This window comes from Panthera tigris, chromosome A3, assembly GCF_018350195.1.
Source record: "Panthera tigris isolate Pti1 chromosome A3, P.tigris_Pti1_mat1.1, whole genome shotgun sequence".
Lineage (NCBI taxonomy): Eukaryota > Metazoa > Chordata > Mammalia > Carnivora > Felidae > Panthera > Panthera tigris.
The window spans coordinates 79,385,376-79,403,128 of record NC_056662.1 but is presented as its reverse complement, the minus strand read 5'-3'; the positions used below and the strand labels follow the sequence as shown (position 1 = coordinate 79,403,128).

The 17,753-nt window shown below is 36.1% G+C and overlaps 1 protein-coding gene across 3 annotated transcripts in view; it reads right to left on the bottom strand.

The window, feature by feature from the left end:
• Positions 1–17,753, bottom strand: part of COMMD1 (copper metabolism domain containing 1) — a 183,832-nt gene that overhangs the window by 109,416 nt on the left and 56,663 nt on the right. Inside the window, exon 1 of one of the 3 annotated variants that reach the window (XM_042981487.1) lies at positions 16,204–16,325. The exons of 1 other annotated variant lie outside the window; for it this stretch is intronic. The gene's annotated coding sequence lies outside the window, so the exon portion shown is untranslated. Of the gene's footprint in view, positions 1–7,479; positions 7,505–16,203; positions 16,326–17,753 lie in introns of those variants that run through there. One more of the 3 variants, XM_042981486.1, reaches the window with a different exon arrangement.

Here is a 17,753-nt window from a genome sequence, read left to right as displayed (position 1 = left end):
GTCATCACTGCAAATACTTATATCAACTATTTTAATAAACTGATTATCAACTGTTTGAAAAAAAGGAAGGAGTGAGGATGAGTGGGAGGAAAATGGATGTGGCTATAAAACTTCAACATAAGAGATCCTACTGGTAATGGAAAGTTCTGTATCCTGACAGTAGCAACGTCAATATAGTGGTTGTGCTATTGTACTACAATTCTGCAAGAAGCTACCATAGGGTGTTAAGTGGTCAAGTATACAAGGATCATTTCTTTCTACTATTTCTTACAGCTGCATATGAATCTACAAATAATCTCTAAGTAAAAAGTTTAATTAAAGAATAAAACCTGTAAAGACTTCTCTATCTTCCAGGTTTCAATTCTAATTATTTAATTTGGTTTATAGGGTGAATCATGAAGAGGTACTTCCTCTACCTCTCTAGCTTTGTGTCTCTTCATCTTCCCCTACCTCTTACAATCTTTCACTCCATCGATCTCCCTCCATCCATACTGTACTCATTTTAGCTTTTTTTTTTTAATGTTTATTTATTTTTGAGAGAGACAGAGACAGAATGTGAGTGTGTTAAGGGCAGAGAGAGAGGGAGACACAGAAGCAGAAGCAGGCTCCAGGCTCTGAGCTGTCAGCACAGAGCCCGACGCAGGGCTCAAACTCAAAAGCTGTGAGATCATGACCTGAGCCGAAGTCGGATGATCAACCGACTGAGCCACGCAGGCACCCCTCATTTTAGCTTTTAAAACTGCCGTTCTTTCCCTATCCTCTGGACCTTTGCCTATGTTGTTCCTTTTGCCTAGAACATCTTAGTTGTTGTTCCTTTAACTCCTTTTGTTGACACTACCTGTTTTTCAAGCTTTAATATAGATGTTACTGTATACAGGAAATCTTCCCTAAACCACCAAATCTAGAACAGGGCTCTCTTTGTAGGCTACATAGTAAAGTGGTGTTTATCACAATGTAGGGTTAACTGCCAGGCTCTTACATGTAAGTGCTTGTAGAGGGCAAAGACCTTGCCCTGCTTGTTTATATTTAATCTCTGGCGCCTAGCACAGTGACTGTCACATAGCAGGTGATCAGTAAAATATGTTGAATGAGTGAATAGTTGGATGGGTGTGCAAATGGCAATCTAAAAAACCTGGCCTTAACTACTCATCTAATCTTGGGAAAATCTTTTAGTATTATTGCACCTGGATTTCCTTATTTATAATATACAAATATAGAATGTGGCAATTTTAAAACCTGGCGACAAAATTCTTTGACCCTTTTCCCACTTGAAGTTAAGCATCTATATCCCATCCCCTGGAATAAATATGGGCTGTGTGACCGCTTATCCAAAAGATCATGGCAATTCCAACTACAGCTGACCCCTACATAAAACAGGGGTTAGGAGCAATGACACCCCCAGCAAAATGCCGGGGCGCCTGGGTGGTTCAGTCGGTTAAGTGTTCGACTTCAGCTCAGGTCAGGATCTCACAGTTCATGGGTTCGAGCCCCGCGTTGGGCTCTGTGCTGACAGCTCAGAGCCTGGAGCCTGCTTCAGATTCTGTGTCTCCCTCTCTATCTGCCTCTCCCCTCCTAGCGTTCTGTCTCTCTCACTCTCTCTCTCTCTCAAAAATAAACATAAAAAAATTTTTAAAATAATAAGAAAATGAGTATCTAACTTTTGATTCCCTAAAAACTTATACTATATTTACTTACATATATATTTATACTATACTATAGTATATATAAAAACTTATACTAATAGACTTCAGTTGGCCAGAAACCTTATTTTATCAATAACATAATCAATTAACACATATTTTGTATGTCATATTTTTACATACCATATTCTTACAGTAAAGTAAGATAGGGAAAAGAAAATGTTATTAAGGAAATCGTAAGGAAGAGCAAATACATTTATTTTACAAAATCTGCATGTAAGTGGACCCACACAGTTTAATAAACACTTTTTGTTCAAAGATCAACTTTATATGACATTCTGGAAAAGGCAAAACTGTAAAGACAGTAAAAACAAAATCATGGTTGCCAGGGGTTGGTGGAAGAGGAAGGGATAAAACAGAACACAGATGATTTTTAAAACAGTGAAACTATTCTATATGATAATGTACTGATAGATACACATCATTATACATTTGCCAAAATCCAGTGATGGTACAACACCAAGAGTGAACCCTAATGTAAACTATGGACTTTGGGTAACATTGGTTCATCCATTGTAACAAAATACCACTCTGGTGCAGGGTATTGATTGTTGGAGAGGCCGTGCATATGTGGGCATGGGGAGCATATGGAAACTCTATACTTTCTGTTCAATTTTGGTGTGAGGCTGAAACTCAAAATTAAAGACCTAAAAAAAAAAAAAAAAGAAAAAAAGCAAATTCAAAAAAGATCATGGCCAAGTGATGCTGTGCCAATTTTCTGGCTCAGGTTTTAAGAAACTTCAACTTCCATTTTGTTCCTCATAAGAGGCTTGCTCTTAGAACCCAGGCACTATGCTGTAAGGAGCTTATAGAGACTACCTTATAAGGACTCTGGCCTCTAGCTCTCAGCCTATCATTAAGCTCCCAGCCAAACAGCCAGCACCAAATAGCCAGTGAATGAGGTATTTTGGAAGTGGATCATCTAGCCTCCAGTTGAGTGGACACCATATGAAGACAGTCTTCCCCTCTGAGCTCTGCCTAAAGTTCAGATTCATTAGCTAAATAAATGCTATTGTTTAAAAAAAATAAATAAATAAGAAAAAAAACTGAACTCAAGATGATGCCTTTTTTAGTAAACTGCTCATTAAGTATCAAGTAATTAAAATTAGGAGGCTAATATTTGAAAATGGGAAACTTTGATATTAATCAATCCCAAAGCATGTTAGTCCTAAAGCAATCCTCTGTAATTTGATATTTATATATAATCATTAATCTCTTCTTTCTGCTTGAAAGCAACAGTATTTATAGTTGGCACTAAAAATAAACCAGAGAGAATTCCTATTATTCTTTGGTAGACAAAACACAGCTTTTCCATTAAGCTTCCTGTTTTTTAGAGTAGTATTTCAAAACAAAGGGTCAGTGCTTAAAATAAACATAGATAAATAGTATTTAGTGAGATATATACTTTCATACAATGTAAACTTCACGTATCAGAACAAAGTGATTCCATATTATCACCTAATTTGATGCTTCAATGACACACACTTCTGCCTCAAATTTTTCAATACAAATGGAAATACCTCTGTGAAACTACTTTTACAAAGTATCCTTTAGAAACTATTAGGTTCCAGATACATTTGTTCTAATTTTTAACTAAGAAACTTTAATTTTTAGAGCAGTTTTAGATTCACAGCAAAACTAACCAAAAAGTACAGAGTTCCCACATACCCACATTCCTCAACCCATGCATACACATCCTCCCCTACCATCAACATCCACATCAGTGTGGTACTTTGCTACAATGGACAAATCAATATTGACACATCATTATCAACCAAAGTCTACAGTTTACATTAGGGTTCATTCTTGTACATTCTGTAAGTTTTGGCAAATGTATAACAACAGGTATCCACCTTTATATATCACACAGAAGAGTTACACTGCCCTAAAAATGCCCTAAAAATTCTTCATGTCTCCCTCCTCTCCCACCAAAATATTCTATAAATGTCAATTAGATCTAGTTAACTGATTGACCTCTTTGGTTCAACTATGTCCTCATAGACCTTTTGCCTATTGCATCTGTCCTTTACAAATAGCAGGGTGTTGAAGTTTCCCAAGTACAATAGTAGATTTGTCTATTTCTCCTTGCAGTTCTACCACTTTTTGCCTCATATGTTTTGACATTCTGCTGCTAGGTGCATACATGTTAAGGATTGTTACATCTTCTGGAAGAACTGACCCCTTTTTTATTATGTAATGTCCATCTTTATCCATGGCAATTTTCCTTGCTCTGAACTCTGCTTTGTCTGAAATTAATAAAACCACTCCAGTTTTCATTGATTAGTGTGATCACAGTATATCTTTCTCCATCCTTTTACTTTTAATCAGTATGTGTCATATTAAAAATGGGTTTCTCATAGACAACATAGAGTTAGGTCTTATTTTTTTTTGATCCACTTTAGCAGTCTCAGTCTTTTAGTTGGTGTAAAACATATATGGCATAAAAACTGATACAACTGCAAAGAGAAAGATGAATCCACTATCAGAGTTGGAGAATTAAACACCACTCTATTGGTAATTTAAAGACCCAGTACGCAGAACATAGTTAAAATAAACAACACTATCAACTGGATCTAATTGACACCTACAGAGTACTTCATCCAACAGCACAATATCATTCTTGTCAACCTCACATGGAACACTGACTGAGACAGACCATATTCTCAGCTATACAACATACCTTAACACATAAAAAGAATAGAAACCATACATGTCTGCTCTCAGACAACAATGGAATTAAACTGGAAATCAGTAACAAAAAGGTATCTGAAAAACCCCCAAATAGTCAGGAATTAAATAACATACTTTTAAATAACACATATATCGAGGAAGTATCAAAAGAAATTTTAAAATATTTTAAACAAAATTAAAATGAAAATATCTAAATCTGTAGGATGCAGTGAAGGCAACTGTTACAAGAGAAATTTATAGCACTGAATGCATAATAGAAGAAAAGAAGAAAAATCTAAATCAATAATCTAAACTTTCACTTTAGGAAACTAGAAAAGGAGCAAATTAAACTCAAAGTAAGTAGAAGAAAAGAAATAAAAATTAGAGCAAAAATCAATGAAATTGAAAACAGGAAATCAACTGATAAAACGAATTAAGCCAGGGGAGCCTGCCTGGGTGGCTCAGTCAGTTAAGCGTCTGACTTTGGCTCAGGTCATGATCTCACAGTTTGCGAGTTCAAGCCCCACATCAGGCTCTGTGCTAACAGCTCAGAGCCCAGAGCCTGCTTCAGATTCTGTGTCTCCCGCTCTCTGCCCCTCACCTACTCACACTCTGTCTCTCTCTCTTACAAAAATAAACATTAAAAGTTTTTTGAAAAAATGAATTAAGCCAAAAGCTGGTTCTTCAAAAAGATCAATAAAATTGATAAACCTCTAGCCAGGTTAACAAAGAAAAAAAAGAGAAGAAATAAATTACTAACATCAGAAAAGAAAGAGGGGACATCACTACTGATCCCATGGACATTAAAAGGGCAATAAAGGAACATTAAGAATAACTATATGCCCATAAGTTTGATAACCTGGAAGAAACTGAACAGTTCCTGTAAACTCACAATCTACAAAAACTCAGGAGAAATCAATTATCTGAATAGGCCTATGTCTATTAAAGAAATAGAATCAACAATTAATATCTTGCCAAACCAGAAAATACCAGGTCCAGATTGGTTTACTGGTGAGTTTCACCAAATGTTTAAGGAAGAAATTACACCCATCCTCAACAGTCTCTTTCAGAAAACAGAAGCAGAAGGAATACTTTCTAACTCATTCCATGAGACCATATTATTCTAATACCAAAACCAGACAAAGACATTATCAAAAAAAACCCTCAAAACAAAAAAACAAAAAAACAACTCACAAATATAAATGCAAAAATCCACAACAGCATATTAGCAAATTGAATCTAATAATGTCTAAAAAGATTTATACACCACAACCAACCGGGATTTATTCCAGATATGCAAGGATGGTTCAATATTCAAAATTCAATGTATACAATCCATCATATCGGGGTGCCTGGGTGACTCAGTTGCTTAAGCATTTAACTCCTGATTTCAGCTCAGGTTATGAATTTGAGCCCCACGTTGGGCTTTACGCTGACAGTGTAGAGCCTGTTTTGGATTCTCTCTCTCCCTCTCTCCCCCCACCCCGACCAGCTCTTGCTCACACATTCTCTCTCCCTGTCTCTCTCTCTCTCTCTCTCTCTCTCAAAATAAATAAATAAACTTTAAATATTTAAAGTTTGATGATATACACCATCATATCAACAGGCTACAAAAGGAAAATTATATGGTAATATCAATAGATGCAGACAAAGCAACACCAAATGCTGACAAGGATGTGGAGCAATAGGAACTATTCCTACAGGTAGAAATGCAAAATGGAATAGCCACTGGACACTGGCAGTTTCTTACAAAGCTAAACAATACTCTTACCATACAATCCAGCACCATGTTCCTTCGAATTTAACCAAATGAGTTAAAAGCTTATGTCCACACAAGAACTTGCACATAGATATTTATAGAAGTTTTATTCACAACTGCCAAAGCCTGGAAGCAACAAAGATGTCCTCCAGTAGGAGAATGGCTAAACTGTAGTACATCGAGACAGTGGAATATTATTCAGTACTACTTAAAAAAAAAAAAAAAAAAAAAGAGCTATCAATGAAAAAAACATAAAAGAACCTTAAATGCACATTACCAAATAAAAGAAGCCAATCTGAAAAAGCTACATACTTTGTGATTCCAATTATATGACATTCTGGAAAAGGCAAAACCATGGACACAGTAAAAAAACAAAAACCAAAACAAAACGGTGGCTGCCAAGGGTTCAGAGAGAGAGAAGAATGAATAGGTGGAGGACAAAGGATTTTTCAGGCAGTAGTACTACTCTGAATATCATACAGAATTTGATACTATAAAGGTAGATACATGCCATTATACATTTGTAAAGATGGAATGTACGACACAGAGAGTGAACTTTAATGCAAACCATGGACTTTAGTTAGCAATAATGTAATAAAAGCAGCTCATCTATTGTAACAAATGTACTATACTAATGCCAGATGCTAATAATAGGGGATATTGCACTGGGAAGGACTGTGAGGGGATGTAAGGTTAATTCTTTGTACTTTCCACTCAATTTTTCTGTAACCCTAAAACTACTCTAAAAAAACAGTCTATTTTTAAAAACTGAATGACAGATACAACATGCACTAATTTCATATATTATGCTAAATAAAAGAGTCAAACACAAAGAGTATGTACTATATGATTCCATTTAGGAAGTTCAATAAATGAATTAGAATTATATCTATCAACATGGATGAAGCATAAACACAGATGCTGAACAATAACAACAACAAAAAAGACAACTGCACACAAACACATAAAGTATGATGCTATTTGTATGAAGTTTTGTTAGATGACAAATACTATAAATTTTAAAAATATTATGTAGTAAAACTATAAAGGTATGCACAAGATTGTTAAACACCTAATGCAGGATAATGATTACTTCAGAGGACAGAGAAAATGAAATCTGAGAGACACATAGAAGGCTCTAATAGGATCTGTAATTTAGGTTAAAAACATTTTGATAGAAAAAGTTGTGAAGACACTACAGCATTTCAATATGCCAGACACTTAATTTCCCAGTTTATTAACATCTTATATTTCTATGGTACACTTACAACAATTAATAACCAATATCGATACATTATTTATTATTAACTACAATGTAAATACTTTCTTAGTTGTTTTTTTTAAGTTTACCTTTTTTTTTTTAATCTCTACACCCAATATGGGGCTCAAATTCACAACCCAAGATCAACAGCTGCATGCTTTACCAACTGAGCCAGCCAGGTGCCCTCATACTTATGTTTGCTCTAATGTCCTTTAAAAAAAAAAAAATTTAACATTTACTTATTTTTGAGAGAGAGACAGAGCATGAGCAGGGGAGGGGCAGAAAGAGAGAGGGAGACACAGAATCTGAAGCAGGCTCCAGGCTCTGAGCTGTCAGCACAGACCATGGTGCGGGGCTCAAACCCATGAACCACAAGATCATGACCTGAGCTGAAGTCAGATGCTTAACCAACTGACCCACCCAGGCGCCACTGATCTAATGTCCTTTTAATGTTTCAGGATCCTATCCAAGTTACATTACAATTAGTCATCATTTCTCCTTAAGTTCAAGTAGCTATGGTAGTTTCTCAAACTTTCCTTCTTTTTGATAACTTGACAGTTTTGATGAGTACTTTGGAGAGTGCCCCTTAGTTGGAATCCGCCTGATGATTTTTCTTATGGTTAGACTGGTGTGATGGGTTTTGGGGAGGAAGACCACAGAGGCAAGTTGCCATTCTCATCACACCACATCAAGGGTACATGCTATCAACATGGCTTATCACTGTTAATGACACCTAGCTGAAGTAATGTTCGTCAGGTTTCTCCACTGTAAAATAATTTTCCCAACTCTCAACACTCTACTCTTTGGAAGAAAGTTACTATGAGGAACACTTAAGGAACAGGAAGTTACGCTGCACCTTCTTAAGGACAAAGCACCCACATAAATGATATGGAATTCTTCTGTATGAGCCTGTAATGTTCTAAAATACACAAAAAAGGGAAGAGGCCTCTTGCCTCCCTTCCTCCCCTTCCAACAACACATACACAAGGGGAAAGAAAAATACCAAAGTAGTTATCACTGTTAAAATCAGAGTTTTAAATTTTTTCTTTCATTTTTTAGCACTTTCCAAATTTTCTTTAATGAGCATTTTCTACTTAATGAGATTTCTTTTACTTTAACCATGCCTTTAGGCATTATAATTTAAGAATCTCTCCAGTTTTACTCCGTATCAAAAAGGGAAAGCAAAATTGCTAGTCTAACATAATAAATCTGGATTAATATGAAAAATCTTGGTTCTTATGACCAAGAAGAATAAATATCAGGGACATGAGTTCAATGACCCAAAGCACTATTTCTTAAAAGTTCATAAAACATAAGCAATAAATGTAACATCATAACTTATAGCTATTTTTAATGAACTAGATAAAATACTGTCAAAGATGAGTAATAAACTTCTAGGATAAGTAGCTTATTAAGCAATATACAAAATGACCTTGATTCAGGTAATTCTGTTTTCCCAAAAATGAATGAAAATTTAATTATAGGAAATTTTTTTTGTCATAGTTAGTATTGCTACTAACTCATACACACACACACACACACACACACACACACACACACACACACTTTTAAAAAAAGCAGAAAATCCTCATCTACAAATAACATATTTACTTTTTTTTTTAATTTTTTTTAACGTTTATTTATTTTTGAAACAGAGAGAGACAGAGCATGAACGGGGGAGGGGCCGAGAGAGAGGGAGACACAGAATCGGAAGCAGGCTCCAGGCTCTGAGCCATCAGCCCAGAGCCCGACATGGGGCTCGAACTCGCAGACCGTGAGATCGCGACCTGAGCTGAAGTCGGACGCTTAACCGACTGAGCCACCCAGGCGCGCCTACAAATAACATATTTAATATTATTTTCACTCTGTAAATAATTAAGTCTTCTACCAGTTATATTATATGTGCAATTTTTAATATTGTAAGGAAAAAAGAATTGCTGGAATATGCCCAAGGAGTTGTTTGAATAAAGGATAGTTATTTCTTTAGTGGCTATATTATGTCCAAAAAGAAAAATGATTATAAATTAAATAAGATAATATATGAAATATAAATAGCTGCTTCTCCAACCACTTAATAGGAACAGTAATTACGAATTTCAAAAAGCTATGCACGCCCCTAATTTCCATTAAGTAAGTAAATTGGAACACATCATGCAGATTTAAATTCATCATCACTTCTGAAGAAAACAGACCGACAAGCATATAGAAGGCTACAAGAACTAACAATAGTTCAACCTCCATAGAAACTACTCATGGTAACCAAAAACAAACCTTTACTTCTCAACAGTTCGTTCTGTCAAGCTCCCAAGAATTTGCTGTTAAAATGTGTAGTTAAGCCTATAAAGTACAGAATGCTGCCAGTTGTTAGCACAAAGAAATTAAGACCTTGAGAAATTAAAGCAATTTGCCTCTAGAGATTAATATTAGCTTAAAGAGTCTTAAAGTGAATGTTTTTTCTCCTGATTTACTCCATCAGAATTTTTTGTTGGAAATACATGTTTACACAATTAAAGACCAAATATCAGTAAAAAGAACTTAGCTGCATTTCTATAATCTCCTGAAATAAAAATATAATGAGCTAAAGCAAGTTTAAAGCTGTCCAAAAAATGGTTTAAATTAGCATTTTCTAAAACTCCTGAAAAATGTCTTGTTTTAAAAAAACTTGTTTATGCTGTTATTTGAACTAGAACCTGGTCCAAAACTTAAGTAAAAAATAGTCCAAAAGAAAAGCAACTCAGTTTTGTCCTTTACCTTCAGTAAATCAGTGAAACCTGATTTATTGCTCTTAACAGTTAGTTAGAAAATGGTTTTGTGGTTTCAAGCATATTTCTCCAGGCTTCAGTTTCCATAAAATTAAACAAAAGGGATGGTGTTAAATGATCTCTGTGTACCCCCCAAATATTAACATTCCATGCTGCTATATCTATAGGTTAAGCTACATATAATTACCAGTATTCAATGGTTTTTAACTTAAAAAACAGTAATTTGGAATGGTTCAACTTTCTAAATCTTCTAAGTTCTATTCCCTCCCAGATGCTAACTCGGACATCACTCAACTTTTGTATTTTTCAAGTAGAGCAAAATGTTTAAAAGCCAATAATAAGAGCTGGCTCCCAACTGCCATTCAGGATTGAATGTACTTTTTAGAAAATTTTTAAGGCCTATTTTAACCCTGAAGAATAAGATGATGATCTAATATGGAAATTCTCCTAAGTTACTATTTTACAATTTAGTTTTGAATATTTACAGAATTAGTGCTACCCCATTCAGTTTTATGATGTCACGTGGTTATCACAGTATAATTTCTACCACTGAGTTTTCACCACCTATCAGGTCTACTCCTAAGCTCTCAAATAGGAAAAATAATATGAACCTGCCCGAGAAAAGTGTTCAATGGGATGTGTTACTAAAAGCATCCTTGGCTTTCTCAATTTGCCAGAAAATCTAGAGCAATGCTGCCCAAACTGTGATTAGCAAATCAGTGCCAGCCCACAAACTCATTACCAGTCCTCTATGATGTGATTACAGAAACTGAAAGTAGCCATTTAAAACTTGTGTGGTAATGTAATAGTAACTTTATGAATTTTATGTCAATTAATCTAATAATAAAATTGGAACTTATATTTTTATGTATTTTTGCTGAGAAATTGAAACAATCGTTTTTTAATTTATTTTGAGAGACAAAGAGACCACATGGGAGGGGCTGAGGGGAGGAGAGAGAGAGAGAGAGAGAGAGAGAGAGAGAGAGAGAGAATCCTAGGCAGGCTCCACACTGTCATAGTGTAGAGCCCAATGTGGGGCCTGAACTCATGAACTATGAGATCATGACCTGAACTAAAATCAAGTGTTGGTTGCTCAACCGACTGAGCTACCCAGCTGCCCCCAAAATTTTCAAAAACAATACACACACACACACACACACACACACAACTAGTCTCAAAAGACATTATTCAAGAAACACTAAAATTGGTCTGAGGAGGAAGGGGAGGGTCAGTCCAAGATGGTGGTAAAAGAAGGTCCTGAACTTACCTCCTCCAACAGACACCCAAATCTGTATCTGAATATGGAGCAATTCCCTGTGAAATATAACTGAAAACTAGCTGAACTGCTCCACCACAACAAGGATAAAAGGCCCACACTGAGAATGGTAAGAGATGCAAAGACACAGTCTTGCCAAAAACTCCATCCCTGGCATGGCAACCAACAATAGGGAGGGATCTCACAATCTGGAGTTTCTTCCCAAGAAGCAAGAGGTTTCTGCTTCAAGTCAGGAACCCCAACCCTTAGGACCTACACTGAAGAGAAGAGCCCCCAAAATCTGTGGCTTAGAAAACCAACAGGGCTTATATCTTAGGGACCCAAAGGGTTAGAGGGAACAGAGACGGTCCTTTTAAAAAAATTTTTTTAATGTTTATTTATTTTTGAGGAGAGAGACACACAGAGAATGAGCAGGGGACGGGCAGAGAGAGGAGACACAGAATCCGAAGAAGGCTCCAGGCTCTGACAGCTCAGAGCTGGACACAGGGCTCGAACCTGTGAATCCTGAGATCATGACCCGAGCTGAAGTCAGACACTTAACCGAATGAGCCACCCAGGGGTGCCCCTACATGTGAACATGCACTCTCCTGATGTACCACTGAGGCTGGTGAGCATGCAGTCAAGGTATCTTCTTTCTACCTTGCTAAAATCAGTGAGCTTGCCCTACTCCCTACAGTCTCCACCTACTCCACTAAAGCTGACAGGCACATGCAATCCATACAGGGACACCCCTTGATCACCTGGTTTGATGGCCAGGGTGCTTGTGTTCCTGGGCTCCACAGGGCTGAAACAATCAGGAAGATAGTTCTTGGTAGGTTACCACCCTCCAGCGCACTGCATAAACAGCAGGCTAAAACACACTCCCAGTCTTCTTGAGAAAAAAGCCCATTTACAAGTCCAGAGCTTCAGTCTGAAGTACAAGCTACAGGTCTACCACGCATCCTAGAGGCTACTGAGGTGCTCTCAGAGAATGTAAGAATGGAGACACCATCCTTGCATACTCCCTTAGCCTCACTACAGCTTGAAAATACCTCCCAGAAAGGAAATTATACATATATCTGGAAGCCTGATCTGCAACTGTCTCCCAAGGGACACCTCCAGATTTTCTAGTCTAAAGACCAGCACGGTTTACAATTGTGACCCCACAGGACTGTACCTATTTTCAGGCTGCTGCCTGAGGGTCTGATTTCCAATCAGCCACATTAAGCAACACGCTACTAAACAACTATTGGATTAAAAAAGAAACCAAACGGGGAAAAAAAATTGTAAAGACAAATGGAAATACAACATACCAAAATCTATGGGATGCAGCAAGAGCAGTTCTAAGACGGAAGTTAATAGTAATATAGGCCTACATCAAGAAGCAAGAAAAATCTCAATCTATATTTTGCACCTAAAGGAACTAGAAAAAGAAAAATAAATGAAGTCCAAAGCTAGTAGAAGGAAAAAAATAAAGATCAGAGCTGAAATAAAAGCTAAAAAAGCAAAAGGAAAGATTGGTGACATTAAGAGCTGGTTCTTTGAAAAGATAAGCAAAATTGACAAACTTTTAGCTAAACTCACCAAGGGAAAAAAAAGAGAGAAGGCTCAAATAAAATTGGATTTGAAAGTAGAGAAGTTACAACACATACCACAAAAATATAAAGGATCATAAGAGACTACTACTATGAACAATTATATGACAACAAACTGGACAACCTAAAAAAACAAAAAGAAAAGTAAATTACTAAAATCATACAATCTTCCAAGACTTAATAAGGAAGAAATAGAAAATCTAAAAAGACTGATTACTAGTAAGGACATTAAGCGAGTAATCAAAAAAATCCCAAACAAAAGTTTAGGACCAGGCGGCTTCACAAGTGAAGTCTACCATTCAAAGATTAATATGTATCCTTTTCAAACTCTTCCAAACAACTGAAGAGGAGGGAACACTTCAATACTCATTTTACAAAGCCAGCGTTATCCTAATACCAAAACCAGATAAGGAGATCACAATAAGAAAATTATAGGCCGATATCTCTGATGAAAACAGATGCAAAAATCGTCAAAAAAATATTAGCAAATAAAATTCAACAGTACATTACCAAAATCATACACCATGATCATGTGGGATTTACTCCTGTGGTGCAAGAATGGTACAATATTCACAAATCAATCAACATGATACAACACATTAACAGAATGAAAAATAAAAATCATATTATCAATAGGTACTTAAAAAGCATTTGACAAAATTCAATATGCATTTAGAATAAACTCTCAACAAAGTGGGTAATGAAAGAAGGTACCTCAAAACAATATGATAAGCCCACAACTAACATCATACTCAACAGTAAAAAGCTAAAAGTTTTTTCTCTAATATCAGAAACAAGAAAAGGGGAGCCTGGGTGGCTCAGTTGGTTGAGCGTCCAGCTTCCACTCAGGTCATGATCTTGCAGTTTGTGAGTTCGAGCCCCGCACTGGGCTGTGCTGACAGCTTAGAGCCTGTAGTTTGCTTCAGATTCTGTGTCTCCTTCTCTCTCTGCCCCTCTGTTGCTTGCACTCTATCTCTCAAAAATAAACATTTTAAAAAAATTTTTAAAGAAATTAAAAAAAAAAAAAAGAAACAAGAAAAGGATGCCCTCTCCCACTTTTATTCAACACAGTATTGAAGTCCTTGCCAGAGCAATTCGGCAAAAAAAAAAAAAAAAAAAAGAAGAAGCAAATGACATCTAAATTGAACTGGAAGAAGTAAAATGGTCACTATTTGTGGAAAACATAATTCTATATTAAAAATCATAAAGACATGTTAGAGCTAATCAATAAAATATCAGGCTACAAAATCAACATACAAAAAGTTAGTTGTGCACACACTAACAACAAAATATCAGAAAGAAAAATGAAGAAAATAATCCTATTTACAATTGCATCAAAAATAACTAGGAAGGGACACCTGGGTGGCTCAGTCGGTTGAGCATCCAACTTCGGATCAGGTCATAATCTCATGATTCAGGAGTTTAGCCCAGCATTGGGCTTGCTGCTGTCAGCACAGGGCCCCTTTGGATCCTCCGCCCTCCTCTCTCTCTGCCCTGTCCTCCCTCCCTCTCTTTCTTTCTCAAAAATAAATAAGCATTAAAAAGTAATAATAATAACTAGGAATAAATTTATCAGAGGTGAAAGACCTGTACAATGAAAACTATAAGTCACTGATGAAAGAAATTGAAGAAGATACAAAGAAACAGGAAGATATTGTGTTCATGGATTGGAAGAATTGTTAAAATGCTCATATTACCCAAAAAAATATACAAATTCAATGCAATCCCCATTAAAATACCAATGGCATTTTTCACAGAAGTAGAACAAATAAGGGGCACATGGCTAACTCAGCTGGTGAGTCCTACTTGATTTCAGCTCAGGTCATGATTGTAACATGGATGGAACTTGAAGGAATTATACTAAGTGAAATATGTCAAATACTGAAAAACAAATACCATGATTTCACTTATATGTGAAATATTAAAAAAAAAGTGAACAAAATAAAAAATCATAGAAATATAGAACAGAATATTGGTTGCAAAGTAGGTGAAACAGATGAAGGAGGTCAAGAGGTACAAAATTTCAGTTATAAAATAAGTAAGTCATGGGATATAATGTACACCATGGTGACTATCGTCAACAATATTGCAGAGCATTCATGAAAACTGTCAACACAGTAAATCCTAAAAGTTATACTATACATGGTGACAGATGGTAATCAGATTTACTGTGGTGATCAATATGTAATGTGTACAAATGTTGAATCATTAGGCTGTACACTTAAAACCAATATAATGTTATAAATCAATTATAACTTAATAAAAAAATTTTTTAAAGAAGTACTGCTACCGAGGGTAAACATATTGGAAGGTTTTGTTTTGTTTTGAAATTTTTTTTTAAGTTTTATTTACTTATTTTGAGAGACACAGAGACAGTGCACGTGGGGAAGGGGCAGAGAGAGAGGGAGAGAGGGAATCCCAACCAGGCTTTGCACTGCCAGCACAAAGCCCACTGCGGGACTTCAACCCATGAAACCGTGAGATCATGACCTGAGCCAAAACCAAGAGTTGGACATTCAACTGACTGAGCCACCCAGGCACCCCAACATACTGGAAGGTTTTACTGTCTTTGTAATTTAGGTCAGCATTTAAAGCAAAACTACTTTTGTCAGACTTCATCAGCTAAGAGCTAATATGACTCATTTCCACTTATAATAAAAATCCAAGTTATATTTGGACAAAGGAAAAGAAGGATACCATGAAGTAAATAAGGTGCTGACTATGCAAAAGTCAGAAAGGTTAAAGTCAAAACTAAAAAAAAGAAAAGAGAAATAGGCTGTTACTTTTCATTGGGGAGAAAGGAAAATATTTCAAGTTGAAAGCAAATTTATAAACCACTGTTGACTATGCCTGGTTCCTCTTACAGGGGGCAAAAAAAGCTATACTCATTTAGAATTTCTCAACTTACACAATTCAGTAGTTGAAAATTACCAATAAAAGGAAACGGCAGCAAAAAATGAGCTATGAAGTAGAGAGACAAATTCATTTCTCACAAATCTGTGTAATTTGTCCTATTTGTTGCCATCTGTATAATAAAGTCTCTGTTTACCTGATGTCTCTAAGACTTGGGAAATTACTGCAGCCTTTGTACACAAAGTCCAACTTTGTTTAATTTGAAACAGCTAAAAATAGCAGTTAAATCAAATCATATTTCAAAGACAAATTCATATTTCCCATTAAGAGGTTTAACACACAACTGACCAGTGCACTTCGGTTGGGCGTCGCTGCTGTATTCTGCCAGCTAATTTAACAAATTTACACATTAAACAACAAGAAACTAATTTGGTTTCATAAGACAAAAATTTGGCCAATGACAGGATCACCTAGAGCACCCCGGGATATATTCTAAGCTGAATTACTTGTGCAACTATTAACAGACAATCTACAAGGAACTTTACAGTTTACTGGCTGCTCTAATGTTCCATAAAGGGCAGACAGTTGAACAATTAACCAAGCCCAAATCTAGTGATAGAGAGCAAGATGGGAATGAGAAAAAATAAAAGTGCATATTATAGTAAGTGTGGAATCTGGTTAAATATATTCACACAGCATGTAATAGAATACCAATAACAACTGAAGATTAAACATCCACAATTTCAAAACAACCTTAAGCAATTGGGAAGGTCTTTGATACAAAGCAGTTGGTCTCTGCTCAGACAGAAATTTTAATCATGTGTTTTAGGAGGTATGCTTAGCTAGTAAGCAAACCTAGCCAACTTACTGATATTTTCAGGGCAGTATTACAGAACCTACTTGTTTTCTTAATGAAACCAAGTCTTGATACTTCATTATCAGCAAATTATTTACCTTTTTGTATGTCTGAAAATACTTAGTAAAGTCTTCTTAAGGTAAAAAGTTAACAAAATACTGAAAGTCCTCCACTTGGCTTTTTAAGATCTTTCTTGGTCATGTACTTCATATACTTTATTCAGAGTTAATAACTGATCACCAACTATTTACTAAAGGTCCACATAGTTTGACACCATGTTAAAATACCTGTTCACACTATGCAAGTCTAGTGGGAAGCCTACAGATCACATCTGTGATTTTCAGTGTTGAAATACTTTTAGCTCTGGTTTTTGAAATAGTCTCGCTTGGTAGCTAAACCTAGCAGACAAATCAAACTGCTAATCCAAATAGTCTTCTCCATTTAAATAAGATACTTGTAACTGTTACCTTGAAATTACAGAAATTAGGGCACTAGGGTGGCTCAGTCAGTTAAGCTTCCAACTCTTGATTTCAGCTTAGGTCATTATCTCATAGTCGTGGGGTTGTGGGATCGTGCCTGAAGTTGGCTCCACACTGAGTGTGGAGTCTGCTTAAGATTCTTTCCCTCTGCTCCTGCCCTGCTTGTACCCACACACACCCTCTCTCTCTCAAAAAAAAATTAAAGAAAAAAGAAATTAAAATATTTCAGAACATGTTTTTAAGTTGTTTTTTTTTTAAATTTATTTTGAGAGAGAGAGAGCGAGCGCGCTTGCATGAGCAAGCAGGGGAGAGGCAGAGAGAGAGGGAAAGAGAGAATCCCAAGCAGGCTCCATGCTCAGCACAGAGCCCAATGCAGGGCTCAATCTCACAACCATGAGATTATGACCTGAAGCAAAATCAAGAGTTGAACACTTAACCAACTGAGCCACCCAGTCGCCCCCCCCCCATCAACCTTTTAATACATCACTCTTAAATATGAACAAAGAGGCACAAAATATGAAGAAAGCATCTGACATGAAAGACACACCAAAATAAACAGAAAA